General features: G+C 41.2%; 1 long non-coding RNA gene across 2 annotated transcripts in view; it reads right to left on the reverse strand.

The window, feature by feature from the left end:
- LOC137653234 (uncharacterized) overlaps nt 1–23567 on the reverse strand; it is a 39503-nt gene that overhangs the window by 15622 nt on the left and 314 nt on the right. For both annotated transcript variants that reach the window (XR_011046438.1, XR_011046437.1), the window contains exon 2: nt 7145–7397. This is a non-coding gene — a long non-coding RNA (uncharacterized lncRNA). The remainder of the gene's footprint in view (nt 1–7144; nt 7398–23567) is intronic.

Genomic DNA, 23567 nt, shown 5'->3' on the forward strand with positions numbered 1-23567 from the left:
AAGGGTGGAGAGCCTCTCTTGCAGGCCAGAGAGATTCATCATCATCCTGACGGGAACCATGTAGGCGAACCTTCTGTAACAGAAAGGGGACATAAGTCTGGATGTTCCTTGAACTTTGGTTAGTGATCCTATTCACAGGCTGGGATCAGCTGTATAACTCATAAAAATCAATTTTAAAGAAAAGTCATTTAATGTACTATCTTTTGGGGTATAGTTCGACACTTGTATTCATGAAATGTGACACTATTGGCGCATCCGCCACAGGTTGGCCACCCCTGACTCAGACGTTCAGAACCGGGTCTAACATTATTTACTGGCTATTAGTATTCTATTGATTCATCTGTTCACTGACCAGAGTTTCAAGGAACAGTAGATAGCCTCTCATGGCATGGTTAGTCTCGACCCGGCCCTTCATTAGAAGGGGCCAACGTTCGGTTCCCAGTACTGAGTGGAAACTTATTTCTATTTGAACACTATGTTGTATGGATATTTATTCATATTTAGGCATAGTTAGAATTGAATATGCATAAATAAAGGCATAATCAATTTATTTCTATTTGAACACGATGTTGTATGAATATTTATTCATATTTAGGTATAGTTAGAATTGAATATGCACAAATATAGGCACAATCAATTTATTTCTATTTGAACACTATGTTGTATGGATATTTATTCATATTTAGGCATAGTTAGAATTGAATATGCATAAATAAAGGCATAATCAATTTATTTCTATTTGAACACGATGTTGTATGAATATTTATTCATATTTAGGCATAGTTAGAATTGAATATGCACAAATATAGGCACAATCAATTTATTTCTATTTGAACACTATGTTGTATGGATATTTATTCATATTTAGGCATAGTTAGAATTGAATATGCATAAATAAAGGCATAATCAATTTATTTCTATTTGAACACGATGTTGTATGAATATTTATTCATATTTAGGCATAGTTAGAATTGAATATGCATAAATATAGGCATAATCAATTTATTTCTATTTGAACACTATGTTGTATGGATATTTATCCATATTTATACATAGTTAGAATTAAATATATGCATAAATATAGGCATAGTTATGTTCATATATTTTTATTAGGACTTTCAAGAATAACTAATGAATATTACCAACGCAAATTCAAAGTGTCATTAAAGTAAGTACAGTTTACTTTGTATTCATGTTAAATCCTTTCCTTTACAGCAAAACAAGAGATTGGCCACCCGTGGTCTGAGTGATCTCTGTCTGTACCGGAGCTCCGGTAACAATCCCCGGTACAAAGGTCCGTCATAGTGACAACGTGAACACCAGAGGAAAACTAATATTAACCTCAATGCTGATCGCCTGTACGATATCCGGTTAAGCCGGAGATTCGATGAAAAGGATCGTAATAACGATATTGTGATTATTCATGAAAAAGGGTTCATACCCTGATTCTGATCGTCTGATTGATCTCTGTTTGTAACGGAGAACTAGTGACAAAGGTCCGTCATCGTGAAAACGTGATCCTCAGCGGTACGATAACATTCTCTAATACTGAATGTTTGTGTTATCTCCAGTGAAGCCGGAGATTCGATGAAAAAGGGACCGTAATAATGAAACTGAAGTCTTCATCGGTATCACATTGTTAACTCCGGTTCTGGCCGTCTGCTTGATCTCTGTTTGTACCGGAGATCCGGTAGCAAAGGCCCGTCACCGTGATATCGTGACCGTTCCCGGTACGATAACATTAACCTCAATGAATGATTGTGTTATCTCCCGTGAAGCCGGCCGTAACGGTGTAATTATGATCAAACATGACAAAGGTTCGTGTGTAAAAGGCTTCAGCCGGAGTCCGAGTGCCGGATTTCACCGTAGCACTCCAAAAATCTGCTCCTGTACGTTAACTAGTTCTCACCCAATGAGTATCCATTATAGCGGAGCATAACTCAAGGCGGAGCTAAGCATAACTCAAGGCGGAGCTAAGGGTGTCGGTATAAAACGACCCCAATCAATGACTCATACACTAACGTACCTATTAATAGTGTTAGCTATATTAACAGTAACCACTAAATAAAAACGTTTATAATATTAAACGTACTATCATCAACTCTGATACTAAGAGGAGGCCTGAATAACTCGTGAGCGTATAAAAACGGAGAACGGGAAATTCACCTCTTACTCGAGCTAACAAAGAAAACGAGAGAAGGGATAACTCATATCTGTAGAACAGGAACGAGCAGTCTGTTTTCGTTCAAGGTTACATAATAAAAAACTAACATCACACAATAAAACAAGAAAATTAATAAAATTGATTGCTTTTCTTAGTAATTGTAATAACCAAGAACGAAGAATAACGACAACGTAACAAATAAACAAGGATATAATCTAAATCGAAGCCTCTGAGGCGAGTACAAACTAAGACTAAATCGTTAAACTTTAATTCGCTATTCTTTAAATCGCTATTCTTCGTAGGTCCAAATTGGACTTGCAAGCAAATAAATACCATAGGATAAACTAATAAAAATTAATGATAACACAAAAAGGCCATAAAACGTAAGTGATATAACCTAGATGACAGAGTACCAGATGGGCAAAAATAACTAGAATATTTACCGAAGCGAACATAACCCAAAATGGCTGCCGATACCTCGGCAGGACAATCGCTTCCAAAACTAAAAACCACCATATTGGAAACAGAACAAATGCCCGGTACTGTCAAAAGCTGCCAAAACAAACTATGGTACTTAACATTGGTAAGGGTGAAGTAGCAACGTCAGTCATGTTGAATTAACGACAATCACTTCGAAAAACACTGGGCAAAACACTTGTCAACTTTGCGGGCAAGTCCAAAACAGACGGATGACCTGGTGAGCGCGAGTGGTAGGTGTCGGTAGGGTAACCCAACTGTATTCTCTAGGGCCTGTCACGGCCCTCCCCCTTTGATGAAGGGATTATCTAAATGGAAGACAGCCTGTGAATAGTGTTTTACAAACGCCCTTGTTAGATATACGACACCAACAAGGTGCTCGCGCGAGGGTTGTAACCTCTGCATTCCATGCTTTTAATTTTCTCTGGTATATTTGGAAGATTTATATCAGAAAAAGTACAAAGAAGGACTTTTTCGCCGGCCGTCACAGGTCGACCCAGAAATGATTATTCTTTAACATTTTTTGCTTCATTTTGTTGGAAAGAGGAATGTTGTTTTGCTTCATTTTGTTGGAAAGAGGAATGTTGTAACTGATAAAGCAACTTTACTATTCCAAAACATACAGTACTATTTTCATAGTTTGTAATGCAGTAGCGCTCGGTCAAAAAGTGAAGGATTTAAACAGCATCCAAAAACGGTGTCCAAGATGACAATAGTAAAGTTGTGCCTCAAAGTAATATGTATAATCTGTAACATAGTGAGGGGACAATAAATATGCAAGTACTATACACGAAGTGTGTATTTAATTCACCTTAAGCCCATACACGAAGTGTGTATTTATTTCACCTTAAGCCCACAGAAATCTTATGACACCTGCTAACAGGTTCTCCTTTCTCAACCACCATTGGAGACTTACCACTCCTAGGGCGCCGCCAGCAGGGTTGCAGGATGGTGGGATGTTTGAGACCACTGGCCCTTCAAGTCCCGAAGGAGATTAACTTCTCCAGAAAATTGAGGTGTCCTAAAAGAATTTGCCAAGAGTGGGCAGGAAGCAATTTCCCTCCCAAGAAGGTTTCTGCCACTTAACAAAATTTTGCTACCCCGTCGGCATATGGAGATGCTCTGACCTGGGCCGAATCGATATCTATCCCTAAACTATCCCTAGATACCCTGATGGTATTTTGGGGAACGAGACTGGACTTCTCTAGATTTACTGTAGTTAAATCCCCAACTTTGAAGCAGGGTTCAAGAGACTGCTAGGAGAAGCCTGTCGTCAAGATATCTTGGAACCCTTATGCCCATGGGAAGTTGAGGACTTTCTCTATGGCTTCTTAGGCCAACATTTTTGACACTCCCTCTTACAAGTAGTCCTTTATATTCTCTCAAACTGGTCGGGCCATCAGTTAGTCGGGGGGGGGGGGGGGGTCGTCTGAATATGAATGGGACTCTATACCCTGATCGCAGTATATCTAAAGTACAGGGATCAGCCCCAAAAGCACTACCTGTGCTAATGGCTTTGTGGGCATCCCCCTACCAGTTCTAAGTTGGGGGATATGCCCTCCCTAGTGGGAGCCTCTGTGGTCACGACCTCTACGGCTGGAAAAGTGTCCCATACTGCAAAAGGGGGGGGGGGCGAGGGTCTTGCCTCCTATGCTGTTTCAAGTCTGCAGGAGGAAGGAGAGTTCCTTTAGGGTAGTTGAGGGGTGGGCATCCTTGGTTTCATGGCTCTCCTCATTAGAGAGGTCTGACAGACTCTCTCTGTTTTTTCTATGGCAGTGGCCACATCTGATGAAGGAAAAAGGGAGGGAAGTCCACCAGATTGGAGTTCCTCAAACAGAGCGGGTCCCTAGGAGACAACCGAGCATCTAGCTAAGACGGCATCGCATCTTTAGGATGTAGTTGCCCCAAAAGGGAGACTGATGAAGTAAACTCTAGAGCCTTGGCTCCTAACCTCAAGAAGTCTTCAAATTGTTTCAGGACCCTCTCATCACGCAGATTTTGTCACCACAAAAGCATGATACTGACCTTGACCAGTGGTCCAGAGAGGAACAGGCCTGTATGGCAGAAATAGCTCCTACCTTCATATTCTGCATCTCGGGACCCGAGAATATGAAGGGGAGGTTAGGTAGTTTGTTGCTAGGCTGGTATCACGTTGGCAAAGTCAACATCGATAAGGAGTGGGCTCAGATAGATGCCAGAGGGGATATAAAATCTATGGTGTGAAAGTGCCACGGAATGCACCTTAAAAGACCTGCTTGCTTTAAGAGTTCTCAAAAGCTTAGACTAGAGCATTAAGTAAGTCAAGTGTGTCAAGTCTGATTAGAGAACGCAAAGTCTAACCATGTTTCAGACTTTAGAGATTGAAGGTATAATGCCTACGAGTGATTTGTACACAAGGAGGGTCATCTAGACCACCCAAGAAATGGATTAGGTACTTGAGCAAGTATGTTGTGGTAAAGCAACAGATGCCGCGAGGGAGAGACAACCGAGTGTCTACCATGCTGCGGGGACAAGTCCTGATTGCATGCGTCCAGTTTGCTGTATGCTTCCAGCATGTCGCGAGGGAGTGTCCAGAACAGTGTCGCTTCCCGTAACGCGTCCCAATCGCTGTGAGGGAGCGTTGCTGAGCGATGGAATAACTCGCTGGCCGATAGCGCCTTGGTTAGCGATAGCTCCTTTTCTTGGTCTGTTGATGTCCTTTGACTCTTTTTTTACGAAACTCCTCTGTGACTTGTATGCATCAAACAGGGAAGTAATAGACCTCTTTAGCTCTGACAGATCTGACACTTGCAGCGCGTCCTGCGCACGTCCAGACTGCTGCGAGGGGGCGTCGCGATTCCCATCGCTACCTGAACTGCGTACCGATCGCTGTAAGGAAGCGTCAACCGTTGTCGTGGCCACCAGGAGGAGAAAGTCCTTGCGAAATCTCCCAATCTGGGGGAGGGGGAGAAGCGTGCACAGAAGTAAAGTGAGCACCCTCTTCCTCCGACGAATTATGTGCCTAAAATAAATTTAGGTTTTACGAGTCAAACTTGAATTATGCATCCACTAGCTATCAATTGTATTCATAAGTCACCAGCAATACTATATTTTTTTATGTTCTTGGAATGACATTTAGCACTAAACTGCTTAGGCGCTGGCACGTCGTCGTCTTCCGAAAGAAAAACATCTGGCGAGCTCCAGTTACTGCAGGATGGTTGCTGTAACTTAGCAGGAGACTTACGTCTCTTGAGAGGCCTTGAAAGAAGCGGCTGACGCCAACCACGTCTAGGTTTTGCGTCATCCGACGAGGACGAACACTTCCTTTTACCTTGATGGACACGAACAGATGCACCCTCCACTTCACCATCACTATTCACAAACTTGCTTTGCAAGCCACGCACTGCCCCCCACGACTTCTTTTTCCGAAGTAAGGGACTGAACTTGTGCACCTAAGGCTGAAATTGCAGCCAACACATCCTTCAAAAAAGGCTCACTTACCTCCGACACCATAGCGGGGTCTGGTACTACTGCCTTAGGATCAGGAATAGGAATATTAGTATGAAGCACATTTGAAGGAATATGACTATCAGACGATCTATTGGAAAGAACACTGGTCTATCTAGCTCTTCTAAGCCTATCCTTCTCTAATCGCTTAACATAGCGATCAAACTCCTTTCACTCTCTATCAGATAAAGACCGACATTTAACGCATCTGTCACTAAAAGTACATTCATGCCATCTGCAAATTTTATATATTGAGTGAGGATCAACAGAGGCCTTAGGCATTTGAGTCTTGCATCCTTTAACACACCAACTTATTACAGTCAGCCATTTTGTAATCAGAAAAAAGTCCAGGTCAAAAAACCAACAAAGTCTATCTAAACTGAGTGAAAAGTCAAAGGGAATATGAAAAAAAAAAAAAAAAGAGCAGCGAAAGCCATCAACAATAATCAAACAAAAGGTACTTCACCAAATAGTAGATTAAGTAAAATCAACGAAACGAATTTCTGACGTGTTGACTCGATCAACGGCAGGGAATTTTTGAGGAATGTTGGGAATGATTCCAGTTAGCTACTGAGAGATGGCGCTCACGTATGACCACCAACTCACCTGGCGGTGATTGCCGCGAAATTTGAATTTCTGCCGTGCGCGCGACGAAACGCGGGATTAAGCTATATATATGTAACTACCAGGGAAGTTACATATTTAAAAATGAAGTTTATCAGTCATCGTAAACAAACAAATAGTTAAAGAATAATAATGAATGCGATTGCCAAAACCCCAGATAAGTGTCCAACCAGCAGAGATGATCTGAGGAACAGAAAACAGGAATGATTCCAGGTACCACCCTGTAAGGGTTGTTAACCACCTAACCGCACAACCACCACACGGCGGTTGCCGCGAGTTTTGAAATATTCTGCCGGACATCAGAGACTATAGCTATATATATAACTGCCAGGCAAGTTCTATTCATAAAAATATAGTAAATATCCCACACTTGAAAATAGCTCGATAGCATACCATTTAAATTCCCATTCCAGAATTCTTCTGTTTCCACCAATTCCTTTTATCGGACATTTTGTTCTATAAAAGTCATTCACGATGATTTGTCTTCATTTTCCAATAATCCTCTCCTACTTAATTTGCAGTCAGTTCTCAAAGTTCAACTTCAAGTTTATCATTTCAAAAAGTTCTCCTTCAGTTTCATCAGTACTTCAACAATACAGTTTTAACAGCTCTTGTGTGCAAGTATCAATGAAGAATATATTGGCACCTGTAAAGATAAAACAAAGCTCATTATCTACAAATTCCAAAGTGTTACATTAAAATTTCAAATAGTATTACATTTATCAGTATAGTGTAAGTACAGGACAATGAATTTCATAAAACTATTATAACCTAAAAATTAATAGGAGGCTTAGAAAAATCACACCTCCAAACGAGTACTGTAAAGCACTATAATATTTAGATTACAAGAATTTCACAAGATGGAATTTACAATGATCCACTAAGATTGAAACTGACAAGCATTCCAAACCGAACGCACTCCCATAAACCTAAGCAACATTTAAAACCATAGCCTACACTTAAAAAAAAAAAAAAAAAAAACTAATACTGGCAAGACTCTGTAAAAGAGTTTTGAATATCTCTAGCTCCCAGAGACTAACTTAGGAATCAGTATATCCGCATCTTGCCAAATTATACAGATAAAATAAATTTAGGTTTTATGAGTCAAACTTGAATTATGCATCCACTAGCTATCAATTGCATTCATAAGTCACCAGGAATACTATGGTTATTTTTTTATGTTCATGGAATGACATTTAGCACCAAACTACATTTTGTCCTATGCATCACAATCCCCAGTAACCCCAAAGGAAAACATTCTTTTGAACTAAAATTTTGAATGGTGAAACCATCCAAAAAAAAATCTTTACTACTTTTTGCTTAACATAATCGAGATTGTTTATTTAGATGTACCAGCAGCAGTTTTTGCTGCTGAGATTTGTGTTTACTCAGTCATGAAATTTATATATATAATTACTTCACAAAAAGGTGGTAAAGCTGTTACAAACTATAATCTATTCCAAAGACTTGAGTGTGAAGTCAGGACATGTCAAGAGGTTTAAAATTTAATTCCAAGTTGATATATTCAAAATACTCCCTGGTGATGACATGAAAGGGAACATTATCTATGACAGATTACAAATCTTTAATGTAATTTTTCCTAACTGTACAAACATGAGTCTTAATAGGGAGTTTTTTCAGCACAAGCTATCTCACATACGCCTCCCATAAACCAGTTTGACTAGCCTCCATCACCTTTCAACTGAAAAGAAGTGTGGTTGAGGTGCCTTGTTAACTTAAAGGAATCAGATTTGAATAGCTAGGAAAAATCTTTAAAATCTTGAGAGCCTACGGGGATTACATTCCGTTCTTTAATGGGACTATTTGGTGGGTCGTAAGTCCCTTTGAACCAAACAAGATGGGGGTTTATTCCCCTTTATAAATCTCAAGTCTGCCTTGTTTGTACTGGAGCAAAGTCAAAGACTCCAGAAACTCCCTTGTCTTTCATAGGATGAGAAGATTGATAGGACCTGGTCTGTTCAAGACTTCTACATCAACTAAAGAAAACCTTCCTTGAGGAGGATATCTGCTCTGAATAATATACCTGTATGATGATCAATGTGTTAGTATAAATTCCACTATCTCCTTAGGGAGGATGGGGGAGATACATCCAGCATGTAGCATTTCGACTGCTTCATCCCCAAGAGAACAAGGTATGAAGAGGAGCCACTCCTTCAATCATTCATTCCAGACTCGCATTTTATGTTACCATAGAAAAGACTTGTTCATTGTGGGAGCTGGGTTTGCTTCACTAATTGATCAGCCACCACTGGACCAAGCACAACGGTGTCACGGGACTTGCGAGTGTACTGTACTCCCATAGATGAAAGGTTAAAAAGGTGTTTTGGCATTTCCAAATCCTTTGGATCTATACACCTGACTTCATTGAGTTCTTTTCCAAGCTGGTACCTAAACTTTCAACAGTCGAGGCATAATCTGTATAGATAGTCTCCCGAAACCTGAAAGATCATGTTCCTTGATACCTTTTCTGTCTTGCCAGTGGTAATGTAAAGTCGCTGGCGGACAGGCCCGAGATGTCTGATCCATTTCGTATAGCACTGCAGAGTATTCATGGGACGAGCACTTCCTTTCAATCAACACCCGATGATTCACAGAGGGAGATGGAGAAGGTCTCAAACATTGAGTCTTATGCGGATGGCCTCTGCGTTTTAACAAAAACTGAAAAATCTAATGATCTTCAATCCCTCAGCAAGGTAACTAAACAAGAAACCATGCACCTAACCTCTTGTCACCAATGCCAAGGCTAGCAAAATAGGTCCTGTGAGTGAGATCTCTGAAGACCACCTCTGAGGCTCCTAGGGGGCACGAGTAAGAACCTTGAGATTGAAGGACACATCTAACTCCAGGGGCCTGAGGTCCCTGGATAGGAAAGACTGCTCAAAGCTCCTTATGAACAGAGTTCCTACAAGATGAGATTTATACCCCTCAGTCAATAGACTGGGCCAAAGACCGAGTAGCCTTTGACAGTGGAAATAGAGGCACTTCTCTCAGCAAAGTTAGACTAGGAAATCTGCAATCTGAGGTGAAGATGCCCCAAGTGCAGAAGTAGACCTTGTACAGTACCAATCACAGAAGATGGTCCACTTCCCCAGGTAGACAACTGCAGAGAATCATAAGTGGAATTCAGATATCTCCTGTGTAGTGCCTTATGAAAAGACTTGCTCAGATGCTAGATAGTAGTCAACCTTGAAGTTCCAATTGCTTCACCATTGGTAGTACCTGTGAAGGTGCAGCTGGAAGGCGAGTGTGGACCATAAGGGTAGTTCTCTCAGGACCTCCACTAAACTAGATTAAGATACCACTCAGCTTGGGGCCACCTGGGAGCTACCAAGGTTATCCAGAGTCCTAGCATAATTAACAAACGACTTATAAATGGCCAGATCAGGCTGAATGAATGAAAGGCATGCCCGTCCAGATGACTATGGGTGTTGGAAGAGGTTTTTCAACATAGCTCACAGGTCTGGAATGAAAGAACAAAAAATAAGGAGCTTCCTGTTTCATCATGTGGCAAACAGGTCAATTTCTAGAGTCCCTCAAGGCAAGAAACCTCTCTGCTATGCAAGAGCGTAGGGACCACTTACCCTACAACCTGTCTGTGGCAACAGTATTTGCTAGTACATTTCGCTTGCCCAGAATGTACCTGACCAACAATTCTACTTCAAAGATTGCCCAGATGTGCACCCGCTTCATCTGCTCCCAAAGGATGTGAGAGCATGGCCCCTTGCCTGTTGACATAAGCCATTACATTGGTGCTGTTGCTCAACGCTACGAAGTACCTGAAACTTTCTTGAAAAGCTTGCACTGCTAGAGAAGCTAATTACATTTTGAGGATGTGCAGATTCATTTCTTTTGAACAAAAACCAGGAATGACCAAGTTGTTCAGGTATGCGACCCACCCCAGCTTCAACGCACCCGAGAACAGTTGCATGTCCCGAGGCACAGTCTAATTGACTTCCATGGTGAGACTCATCTAGCCACTAAGTGAGATTGGTCCAAGCTTCATGCCCCACTAGGACAGGAAGGAACACTGATCTGTATGCTGACAAGTGATCCTTTAAACATAATATATCTCAGGTAGTGTCTTGCCTGTGTGGAAAGTTTCTCCAGTACGGAAAAATCGTCAAGAAGATAGTCAGCACTTAACTGTTACTTCTGTCTTGAAAGGACATGGTCGTACAACCTCGAGCTTGCTGATGCAATCATCTGACTGAAAGACGCTAGCTACTGCCATATATCAGCATACCCGAGTATTTCAACCCCTGCTTGGGTACAGGATTCAACTTCTCCCAGGTTTATCACAATCCCTAGATTGTGACAAATAGCAAAAAGCCAATCTATTCTGTAGCAGCAACTGTCTATGAGGAGCCAGGATCAGTTAATTTATGATACATAAGAAGAGAGACCTTATGAGTGGGCCAATCTACTAATAAGGTGAACACCTGGGGAGCTATACAGTACACAGTCGTACAGTACAGTCTCAAACTGGTACATCATACCATAGAGGCAGAACCAGAGGTACTTTCACAAGGACTGTTGCACAGGTACTTAAAAGTGTCCTCTTCAGGTCCATCAAAAGTATAAAGTCTCCCTCTCCGAATGAAGAAGGCATAGTCCGTATTGTTTCCATCCTGAACTTAGTTTGTTGAACAAACTGTTCAGGAGAGATTTCTGACCAGACTCCAACAACCAGTTTTCTTCTCCACCAGGAAGAGCAAACAGTAAAAGTCTGGAAACTTCTCTAAATGCTTCAAGTGCATTCTTCCATATCCTTTCCACCTATATCTGCAAGGATCAGATAAGAACTAATAGTAAATTAGAGGGAGGGGGCAACTGTCTCTAAAGGGTAGCAAGTAATCAGCCTGAAGGGGACACCCTAAAAACAGTCTGGGCACATTTCTACAAGGTTTTCCAATGGCGAGCAGGCATCCCCTAATTCCTGACAGCAGTAGAAGGCATGTTTCCTTTTCCCTTTCCTCTTCCTACTACTGACCTTCCTGAAGGAAACAGGTTACAGGGCTCAAAAAGGCTATGCATGCACACTTTCCAGGAAAAGGTTGTGAGCATTGCTGGTTAGGGTTTAGTAGCAGATACACTTCCTTACTCGCAATCCTGCTGGCTTGGCCAACCTGAGGGTTTGGCTACTGTTCCCTTCAAAGGGTTTCGGCCATTGAAAGAAACCGTGTATGCGAGTACTTGGAAGGAGACACTTAGCACCCACAAAGTTGTCAAAGCAACAGAGCTACCCGAGCTAACTTATTTTGAGAAACTGGAAACCAAGGCATTCATTAGCTTCATTTTGAGAAACTGGAAACCAAGGAACCACTTTGCTTTAAAACCCAGTTAGACCACTAGTTTGCCGACTGGTGTAACAGGAAGGACAGTCTTCCTACTCTATAGCATGAGACTTCTCCAAAAACGCACTGTGCTCAGCACACTAGTGTATAGAACCTTTTCTACCTCAAGTGGCATGGGGAGGGAGAGATCCTACTTGACATGTTGGACTCACGAGTTCCTGAAAAGGAACTCTGGGTTGTCTGCATCGGGCCAAGATCTAATGTCCTGTGGATATCCACATCACAAGCACCCTCATGCCCAGGCGGGGTAAGTGTGGCAGGATACCCCGCAGATTCACCTCCCCACACGAATATGACAGCAAGGAAAAAACCTATGCAAATATCATATGACAGAAGTAGCATGTACTCGTTCCTCTGTGAATCGGGGCAGGTGGGGCCCGCCACTACTACGTGCCCAGGGCACAGTTAAAGGTTCATCTGCCCGACCTATTTTCCATTGCACACAAGATTGCAATGGCAACTTCGAGTAGTGCCATCCTTTCGACTCCCTGCCAAAATATCATGGGATGAGGGAGGAGTAAGAGTTTAACATCCAGGAGGGTAGGGTGATGGAGGTCTCAAGCTCTTCCAGCAATTGGGGAATATGTAAAGTGTATTGGGCTGTACACTCTATCGCCTGTAACCAAGGAGAACCCAGCCGCGGCCCAGTTGGTTCTGTAACATGAGGTGTAGCCCCGATCTTGTACTCCAGCCCCGGCCCTGGGGTGCTTGACGTAAAGTTGTGGTTCAAGAGCACCAGACCCGGGGAGCCCTCACACTGAACTGTGGCTCTGGCCGAAGTCACATGATTGCCCTCCACTTCCCTTGAAAGTGACTGCATTGAAAGGAGTCCTTTCCTTATGACTATGGCTGGCTTTCTTGAACATCTGTCCTCTTCATCCTAAAATCAGAATCCATGTAAGAGGACTAAGAGGAAGAAGAGAACAAAGAGGAAGAACAACGCACACGCTCTTCCTCTTCCCAGATTGCTCCAACAGGAACCACAACATAAGGAAACTGTCACAGGAGTGGGAAAGGCACACAGGTGCTCACAGCACTGCAACAAGAGGGGTCACAGGCAGCAGGGGTTACGGGCCACGGACCCCCAGGCACAAGGGTCGGGGTAATGGGCATAGGGGAAGGAGTGGCCGACACAGGTAACAGGGCCAAGGAACGAGGTAACACGGAGCACCAGAGCAATGCACAATCTTATGCTCAATACTACCAAGTGCTGGAATTTTTTGCTGCTACAGGTGTCACACTACAAGCCTTAACAGTCCTTTTTGACTTGATGAGGGGGTTACCACAGGGGTCAAACACTGGGGACACCAGAGTAGAAATAGCCTTAGCTACCTGCTCCCTCAACTAAGTCAGAGGGCCTACCTTTAAGACCCAATGGAAGTCCAAGACCTCCTTAGGTATAGATAGTCCTTAGCACTGCACAGACCATTTAAGAAATAACAGCCTCTGAATGAAAAAATGATTTGAAGTACTCTGGCATCCTGACAAAGGCCATTGACGCCAATATTGTTTATTATGAATAAAGATTAAAAGAATACTAAATTAACACCAGAAAAGTAAATGTTATAAAAGATGAATAGCATTAAGAAGACCTGCTTCCGATATAAATTTAAAAATGCCACTAGCATTGTATAACACGTCCAAGGATCTTGGCAAGGATGAACCGTCCATCCTCACCCCGAGCCTCCAACATTATTTCTTTCTGTGCTGTAAAAGGGGCATCCAGTCAACAAATGCCTCACTGTCAAGGGTATCAAACAGTCATCGCAATATGGTTGGTGTTGACCAGCCAGCGGAAACTCTTATGTCATACGAGTGTGACCAATGCAGAGATGACAAAGTAGTCTCCCATTTTCGGGGCATCCCATCATACCTCCAAGGGGATATAACAAACGCAATTTCTCTCATCTTATTTTAGGTTAAACTATCCCAATGCTGTTGCCAATCATTTATACAGTAGAATTCTTAATTGCTGGTAAAAAATCATTACAGAGAATGGGATACCTTCTTGGTAGCAACTTAGTTGCAGCACTTTCCCAGTGAATCTGCCTCTTCATTTCCAGACGCACCTACGTGTGCCAGAAACCCGCAAAATCAAACAGTTATACCTTTTAGGCCAATAATCAAAAGACACTAAAATCTTTAAAACTAAAGGGTTAATAGAATTAAAGCTTGAAGGACACTTCTCAAATCACTATAAATGATAAAATTGCCTTCCTCTTTTAACGCTATTTTCTCAATAGCAGTTAGTATGCCATATAATTCAGCACTACAGTAAATATGAAAGATATTGGAGGCAGTGCACCTCTACAGTTAAAAGAACTATGTACTCCAAATCCAAAACCAGCATCAGATTTGGAGCCATCAGTATACATAAGAGTTGATTCCCTATGTTCTTCAACATGATCCATAAAAAGAAACCTATCTCCTAATTGTCGATGTTTTTTTTAACAAATAAAATATTTACAAAAAGATATCTGGTAATTTCCACGGAGGGGTTGATGAAATCTAATTATCCCAGTAATGGTCTAGAGGTAACACTCTAGTATCAACAAGGAGACTTGGGATAAGTGAGGTTCTAAACGCTCCTGTGGACAATCTAATACCAGCATGATTTATTGAATCTAATATCTTTAATTGGCTTGGGGTGGTTGAGGAGTGTATTTCACACCCATAACTAATTTAGGAAAAAATTAAAAATGCTTGCCAATACAGATTTGAGGTCTCCTTGCTCCTGATGCATTCTCCTGGGAACCACATTAGGGGCTTAGGCACAGACAGTGGCAGCAGATGCACCAACTAAGGAGACTGAAGCAGCAAGACTTCTTCAGAGTAGTCTTTTGTGGACAAAAACTGGCAAAGGCTTAGTTTTCTTCTTCACCCTTACGGTGTATGTCTGCCACTGTACAAATAAGAGGCCACAACCAGCAATCAGCATACAGGGATGATTCCAAACAATCATGCCACCTACAAGATGCACGTGTGTGAATCTACAGTTGGTTTACCCAAACCAGTTGAAAAGTACACCCATTCCCTGGGAATGTATCCTTTACATCTTTAATATCAATCAAGTAATTGAAACTAAAAGAATGCATTCACTTTCTGAAAGAATAATAGTAGGGAACCCTTACTCTACCAAACAAGTAGCGCTCCCCTTCACTGACCTATGGCCTGGGACTAGTGGGATAGTTCAAGTAGGTAGTGCAAATGTCTCAAGTATGTATGGTTAAGGAAACTCTTTCACCACCAAGCTCTCCACACTGTATCGCTCTCCAATGGGTTCCAGGCATCCATTCCCTCTTGGCAGCTGGTTAGGAAAAACACTTTCACCAACAAGTTCTGTACGCTGTATCGCTGCCCCGTTGCCCAATGGCTTCAGAGGCATCCAACCCCTCTTGGCAGCTGGAAGAGGGGCTTGCCGATCTCAATGACATCTGCCTTCCTTTTTTTAGTGCGACCCGGTTGAAGACTAAAAGGGAGCAAGCCGACCACCTTTCTAGAGGCAGATGGTCCTCGAGTCACAGATTTTGAACTGGGCTTTCCTGTCTGAGTTGACTTACTAGGTTGCTACAAAGCTGCTTTGAGAAGTTTTATCTTGTAGGGCCACAATATTCAGTGTCATGATTCACTTCTCAACAGTCTTTACACCTTTCACAGGAAAGATAGCGTCCCAACATGTCGAGGATCGGTGCATTCTTAAAGGAGTGCGCTTCATCCTGTCCAATCTGGTTGGGGAAACTTGAGGCTACTGCATCTTCTCTTAAAAATCCAGTTTTTCCACTGGTTAGCTGACTGATGAGCCAACAAATTCTCTTCCTTTGCTCCTGTGAGCATGAGGTCAATGAATTTCTTTTCGGAACCTGACATGTCGGGATGAAGTGAAGTACATCAAGGCTCCTGACCAATGGTCAATCAAATTGACAGCTTGCAGGCTCAACATAGCTGCCATTTCCATGGCTGGATTCTGTGGCCAAGAAGAAAGTGCCGTCATACTTCCAATCTACCCTCTTTCATGCCTGTGGTTAAAGCAGTCATAAAATACAGAAGAGATGTCATGAAAGTTCCCAACTGGAATGTAAAACCACTACCGAGAAAGCTGGAAGCACGAGCTTTATAAACCTACTGATAAAAGAAAATTCTTAGGTCCAGTGACCTGTGAATTTACTCGTACTACTTCCACAAGTACTGACCAGAGAAGCTCAAAGGGGTTTTGCAAGCTTGAGGGGCACCGAAACTATTAATCTCATTCATCCCGCTCTTGATCTGTTCCATGGCTGCCACTACATTCATTCAACTCTAGTTGTTCTAAGAGAGGTTAAATGACTTCTGGTTCTAAGTCTGCTCTGGTAGGAGACCGTTGCCCTAAATTCCTTTCCTCTACCTAAAGGAGCAGGATCAGCTGCTTGCCTTCCCTTAGAGTGAAACCTTTCCAGATTGAGGACAGAACCTGGTCTGTACTCCACAAGGGAAAAAGTGATCCTAGACTTCGAGAAGTCTCCGAAGCCTTATTGCCCTTCTCTATTGGCCCCCGTTATAGAGGATATGCTAAGTATTCAGATCTCATAGAAGGGCAAGAGAGGGAGAAAAATAATGTGCATTTAGATTTCTCAGAGTATTAGGCCTTGTAAGGGCTCCAATGTGAACTTCCTCTTCCCAAGGAAGACTACCTTTGTTCCAGCTCTCATCTCCTCCCTCCAACTTGGCGATCGCAAGCGTGGCTTTTGTGCCTTTGATCATAAAGATCTACCTCATGGGAATAGTGCTGATACCGACAATCTTGCCAGTAATAGGGACCATCCCTCGCCTGTGAAAAATTCTTTACCTTCTTGGAATGTCCCTCAAGCTAAAAAATGAGTGCGCTTAGAAGAAAGTTATCGTGAAGACAAGGGTACATGTGGAGATTCGCGATCCCATCCCCTCCTAAGCTTGGGAAGTAAGCAGCTCGTGAGCATCCAGATTGTGGATTCTCCTAACCGTCTGACAATTTGGTGATCATGCTCATGGATGATCGTCCTTCAGGTCCTTACATGCCTTCTCTGCTCGTGGGTATCTGATCGTAGAAGAGACTTCTCCCAAGTAGATGCAAGTCCAACTATCAGCCATGTGCATACATGTGAAGGAGTTCATAGCTTACCCAAGGTACACTCACCGTCAGGCATCTTATGGGCATCTTTCTTCCCTGTGCATGGAGCTCTAGAAGTGTCCAGGGAGCATCCCTAGACAGAAAAGTACTTTAGTGTAGGTCCTCGTTCTGACCACTAGCGCTTGTAGACAATCCCTAGCAAGACTTTCTACGAGGCAAGCGCATCTTTCTTACCTGAGCATGGAGCTCTAGAAGTGTCCAGGGAGCATCCCTAGACAGAAAAGGACTTTAGTATAGGTCCTCGTTCTGACCACTAGCGCTTGTAGACAATCACTAGCAAGACTTTCTACGAGGCAAGCGCATCTTTCTTCCCTGAGCATGGAGCTCTAGAAGTGTCCAGGAAGCATCCCTAGACAGAAAAGGACTTTAGTATAGGTCCTCGTTCTGACCACTAGTGCTTGTAGACAATCACTAGCAAGACTTTCTACGAGGCAAGCGCATCTTTCTTCCCTGAGCATGGAGCTCTAGAAGTGTCCAGGGAGCATCCCTAGACAGAAAAGGACTTTAGTATAGGTCCTCGTTCTGACCACTAGCGCTTGTAGACAATCCCTAGCAAGACTTTCTACGAGGCAAGCGCATCTTTCTTCCCTGAGCATGGAGCTCTAGAAGTGTCCAGGGAGCATCCCTAGACAGAAAAGGACTTTAGTATAGGTCCTCGTTCTGACCACTAGCGCTTGTAGACAATCACTAGCAAGACTTTCTACGAGGCAAGCGCATCTTTCTTCCCTGAGCATGGAGCTCTAGAAGTGTCCAGGGAGCATCCCTAGACAGAAAAGGACTTTAGTATAGGTCCTCGTTCTGACCACTAGCGCTTGTAGACAATCCCTAGCAAGACTTTCTACGAGGCAAGCGCATCTTTCTTCCCTGAGCATGGAGCTCTAGAAGTGTCCAGGGAGCATCCCTAGACAGAAAAGGACTAGTATAGGTCCTCGTTCTGACCACTAGTGCTTGTAGACAATCACTAGCAAGACTTTCTACGAGGCAAGCGCATCTTTCTTCCCTGAGCATGGAGCTCTAGAAGTGTCCAGGGAGCATCCCTAGACAGAAAAGGACTTTAGTATAGGTCCTCGTTCTGACCACTAGCGCTTTTAGACAATCTCTTGCAATACGTTCTATGAGGCAAGCGCATCTTTCTTCTCTGTGCATGGAGCTCTAGAAGTGTCCAGGGAGCTTCCCTAGACAGAAAAGGACTTGAGTATAGGTCCTCGTTCTGACCACTAGCGCTTTTAGACAATCTCTAGCAATTCGTTCTATGAGGCAAGCGCATCTTTCTTCTCTGTGCATGGAGCTCTAGAAGTGTCCAGGGAGCATCCCTAGACAGAAAAGGACTTGAGTATAGGTCCTCGTTCTGACCACTAGCGCTTTTAGACAATCTCTTGCAATACGTTCTACGAGGCAAGCGCATCTTTCTTCCCTGTGCATGGAGCTCTAGAAGTGTCCAGGGAGCTTCCCTAGACAGAAAAGGACTTGAGTATAGGTCCTCGTTCTGACCACTAGCGCTTTTAGACAATCTCTTGCAATACGTTCTACGAGGCAAGCGCATCTTTCTTCCCTGTGCATGGAGCTCTAGAAGTGTCCAGGGAGCATCCCTAGACAGAAAAGGACTTTAGTATAGGTCCTCGTTCTGACCACTAACGCTTTTAGACAATCCCTTGCAAGATTTTCTACGAGGCAAACTCATCTTTCTTCCCTGTGCATGGAGCTCTAGAAGTATCCAGGGAGCTTCCCTAGACAGAAGGACATTAGTGTAGGTCCTCGTTCTGACCACTAACACTCTTAGACAATCCCTTACTAGACTTTCTACTTGAGGCAAGAGCTTTATCTAAATAATCCACTAATTACAATTGGAGTTTACTCATCTGTGGCTTACCTCACTCTTAACATTATCTCCTAGTTCCATTTTTTTTTTTTTTTTTTTTTTTGGCAAGCTGTAGGCTACATGCTTGTTACAGTGTGGGTAAAAATTTTTCAACTATCTCAATCACTTAGTTCAATACCATTAATATACAAAAATATATTTTACCAACACTAGCTCTAGCACCTTTAGCAAAGAACATCTATTTGTGGAAGATGAGACTGACCGTGACTTTGAGAAGAAGAATGAGGATGATGGGATGCATAATTGAAGGTGGAGTTAATTTGGCAGCAAGGTTCAGCAGCCCTTCTGTTGGCAGGTTTGGACATGTTTTGCATGGATAAAGGAATTAATGCCTCTGATATACACACTGTACACTCCAGATACAGCTGCCAAAAAATACATCAAGAAATGGCTGTCGTACCTTATTGACAAGTTACTTTGCTATCAAAAACAAGCAGCATGTAACCGATACTTTATACAATGGCCTGAAAAGTCATCTAGCCGTCCTTTATATAAATAAGTAGGATTTTTAAAGAATTTCATCCCTCAAGTAAAAAGGAAAACTAGGTTGCTCTTGGAGGTAGATGTTGCCATCTTTGCATCTGGTCTGCTAAGAACAAACAATGCCGTACCGTGGTTGATGCTCCCATCACCCTGCTTGAATTTAGAGTTTATTGACTTCTCATTGGATAGATAAGCAATTGCCCAAGTTGCTTGTGAGTCCACCGCTAAATTGAACAAAACAACTACTGTACATCCAATTCTATGAACTTCTGAGTTGGAGAAAATCATGTTGAATGCAAATGAGCCGAGCCAACTAAAGTTTAGACAATTTTTATGACTAAACAATCTAACCTTTCTGGCAAGTATATAACTGGGAGTTTTAGAACACTAAATTGTTATTCTATATACAAGAACACTGAAAATGGTTTAATTATCCTGTCTGTCAATCTACAACCATCCCTAAATTTTTTTTACAAAAATTGTTCATCTAAAAGTCATAAATAATGGCAAAATACAGATTCGTGTGGCAATCATGCATAGTAAATATTACAAGCCAGAACAAAAGAGCAAGGAGATAATGTTAAATTGCAAGCAAATAGTCACAGAGAAGAGGAGACCAATTTAATGAACCTGTTAATTACATAACTGAGGCAACGGCCAAATACTCGCCCACACGGCTAACAGTGCAACATGTACCACAAAAGAATATAGAAACAAAATGATACTTTTAAATTGAGAGCAAATCGGAGCCACGACAAAGCAACGATCAATTTAAACCGATTAATTAGATAACTGAAGGCCAAATTATTCACCAAAAACCCTGATTCCAGATTGTGGAACCCATTATTATTCTTTAGTGGAGCCCTGTATCTCAAACTACTCATTTGGGACGGAAGAATTTCAAATTTGCTCAAGCTGCACTATATAAGCTCGGAAAAATATAACCAAATACCAGTGTTGGTTGAAACTAAATTTACCAAATATCTCTCTCTCTCTCTCTCTCTCTCTCTCTCTCTCTCTCTCTCTCTCTCTCTCTCTCTCTCTCTCTCTCTCTCTCTCTCTGTATATATATAAAAAATCCATACACTAACGGAAAAATGTTTTATATCATAAGCTTCAAATTATCAATCATGATAAATGGGTAAACTAGATATTCACTTCATAAATAGATATTACACTGTAGAATTAACCTAATAAAAAACCCAACTTGAATGACTAATGCTATGGAATCCCATTATAATTTTAGTATCTGAAAACTTTGACTTGCTGCTTTAAAATCTTTATAATTTACAAAAAAAAAAAAAAAAAAAAATTAAATTAAGAGTACACCAGAATGTTAAACATTGCAAAGGTTTATGTATCTTTTCATTACAATCTCGTGATGATTCTCTTTGAAATTTAAAACTAAACTGTACTAGGTTGATCACCTGTCACTTACTTCCCGCAGTTTTCAAGACTTGCTAGACTTATTTTCCTTAATTACTAGCTTAAATATTTGCACTCTTTGCTTAAGGGCATTTAGGTTTTCCTTAATTACTAGCTTATATATTTGCACTCTTTGCTTATAGGCATTTAAGTTTTCCTTAATTACTAGCATAAATATTTGCACTCTTAAGGCATTTAGGTTTTCCTTAACTACAGTACTAGCTTAAATATTTGCACTCTGCTTTAAGGCATCAACAGCCTGTGGCATACATTCCAGAGTTGAGTAAAATACACAAGAGTAGCCAATTGGAACATTATCTACCAACTTCGGAACAAAAGAAATACAATAAAAAGCAACTGTATCAAAGCGGCTTCCTTAAAGGGTGTGGGAAAGTGACCCAGTATTTTAAAATCACCTTGACTGCTACAACTTCTACCAATCTGACTTCTAAAATGGCACTTACTGTATTTCAAATGTTAAGTGTTATAGATTGTAAGGCCTATCTTTGGTTCAGTGGGCCTGGCTATTAAATTCTTAGAAACAAAATAGTAGAGCTAAAATCCCACTAAACTATACAAATACAATGCCATGCTATTTGTTAGCATCAAAAACTAAAAATAGGGTAGTCTTTCAGATTGATCCCCGCTTGCATAAGCAAATTAATTTTCACAATGTCTATTGCTTTTAACTTGGGTTGTAGCTTAGCATTTAATAATAATAATAATAATAATAATAATAATAATAATAATAATAATAATAATAATAATATATGCAGGAATATTCTTGATTGCAGTCAAATTAGCTTCTTATTCAGTGGTTATAAAAATGCTAACAAAAACCTTATGATGATTAAATATAAAAAAACTAGTTATCCAATATGAAATAATGGAACTACTTTTTTACATTTACTACATCTTAATACCTTAAGACAGAAGTCTTAAGTCAATCATTAACTTTTAATCAAGCGTGCTTAATTCATCGACCTGAGGTTAGACTTATTAAAAGTTACATGGCAAAGCAGTGTGTTTTCAACAAGCCGATACACAAAGTTTAACAAAACTGCAGAAGCCTGGCAGAAGTAACAACTTGGGATTCACTGATTTGGGATGGCAATACTTCAAGAGATTTTGGGATATATATACAGTACTTTAATTTCTAGACAAATACATTAAGCACTTTCCCAACGGTTATCAAACACCGAATTTTTTTTTTTAAACGCGACTTCGTTTATAGATTTTTTCGTCAGAAGTATATAGGATTCAAAAGTGTATTTTCAAAGGTTGTTCCAATGTTCTAACTAATATTGCACAGTTCTATAATGACACCAAAGACTTTTTTAAAGCTTCCTTAATAAGAAGTTTTGGCCAGTAGAAGATTCAAAATAGTGTATTTGCAAATGTCTATTCAATTATGCATGTTCCAATGTCCAAACTAATATTGCAGTATTCCATAATGATAGCGAAAAAAAGGAGTAATTTTTTAAATGCAACTTCTCTAATAGATGTTTCCGTCAGAAGTATATGCGATTCAAAATAGTGTATTTACACAAGTCTATTCAATTATGCGTGTTCATGTCCTAATACTGCACTATTCCATGAGGATACCTAAGTGGCAATTTTTTCTAAACGCAACTTCGTCAAGAGATGTTTCCGACAATAGTATATGGGATTCAAAATAGTGTACTTGCAAAGGTCTATTCAATGATGCGTGTTCCAATGTCCTAACTAACAAAGCACTATTCTATAACACCGAACAAAGGAGCAATTTCTTTTAAACACCTTCGTTAATAGAGGCTTCCGCCAGCAGTACATGGGAATCGGAGCCTTTGTACATTAGCGGACAGTAACCTAAACTTTCACCCTTAACCTAACCTACAAGCTGTGTCCTTACCTACTTGCCTAGCGGGGGGCTAACGCCCCCTGCGACCCCCCTTACACTGCCGTGTTCTGAGTTAGACATTATAATACATACAGTGGGCGCTATTGTACATAAAACCCTGGGAATCAAAATAGTGTATTTTAGGCCTATTATGTATGTTCCAATGTCCTAACTAACATTGCACCGTTTCATAATGACAACCGAAAAATTTCAATTTTTATTTAAACTTTGTTAATAGATGTTTCTGCCAGTAGTTACGGGGTTAAAAATAGTGTATTTGCATAGATCTATTCAATTATGCTTTTCGATGTCCTAACATTGCACTGTTACATAATGACACTGAAGTAATTTTATTCTTAAACTTAACTTCGTTGAAAGATGTTTCCGCCAATAGAATTTGGGATTCAAACTAGTTTATTTGCCAAGGGTTTATCCAATTATGCGTGTTCCAATGCCTTAACTAATTTTGAACGGTTCTGTAATGAAACCCAAATTCTGGTAGCTCGATACAGTTGTAACCGTCACTTGTAACAGCTGCCATTAATCATATAGACAAATCCTACGTAACCAGCATCTATCCATTTTTTATGGGGAATTCCAGTTTCAGAAGGAATTAATGCACCATTAACTCT

Source organism: Palaemon carinicauda, chromosome 14 (assembly GCF_036898095.1).
Source record: "Palaemon carinicauda isolate YSFRI2023 chromosome 14, ASM3689809v2, whole genome shotgun sequence".
NCBI lineage: Eukaryota > Metazoa > Arthropoda > Malacostraca > Decapoda > Palaemonidae > Palaemon > Palaemon carinicauda.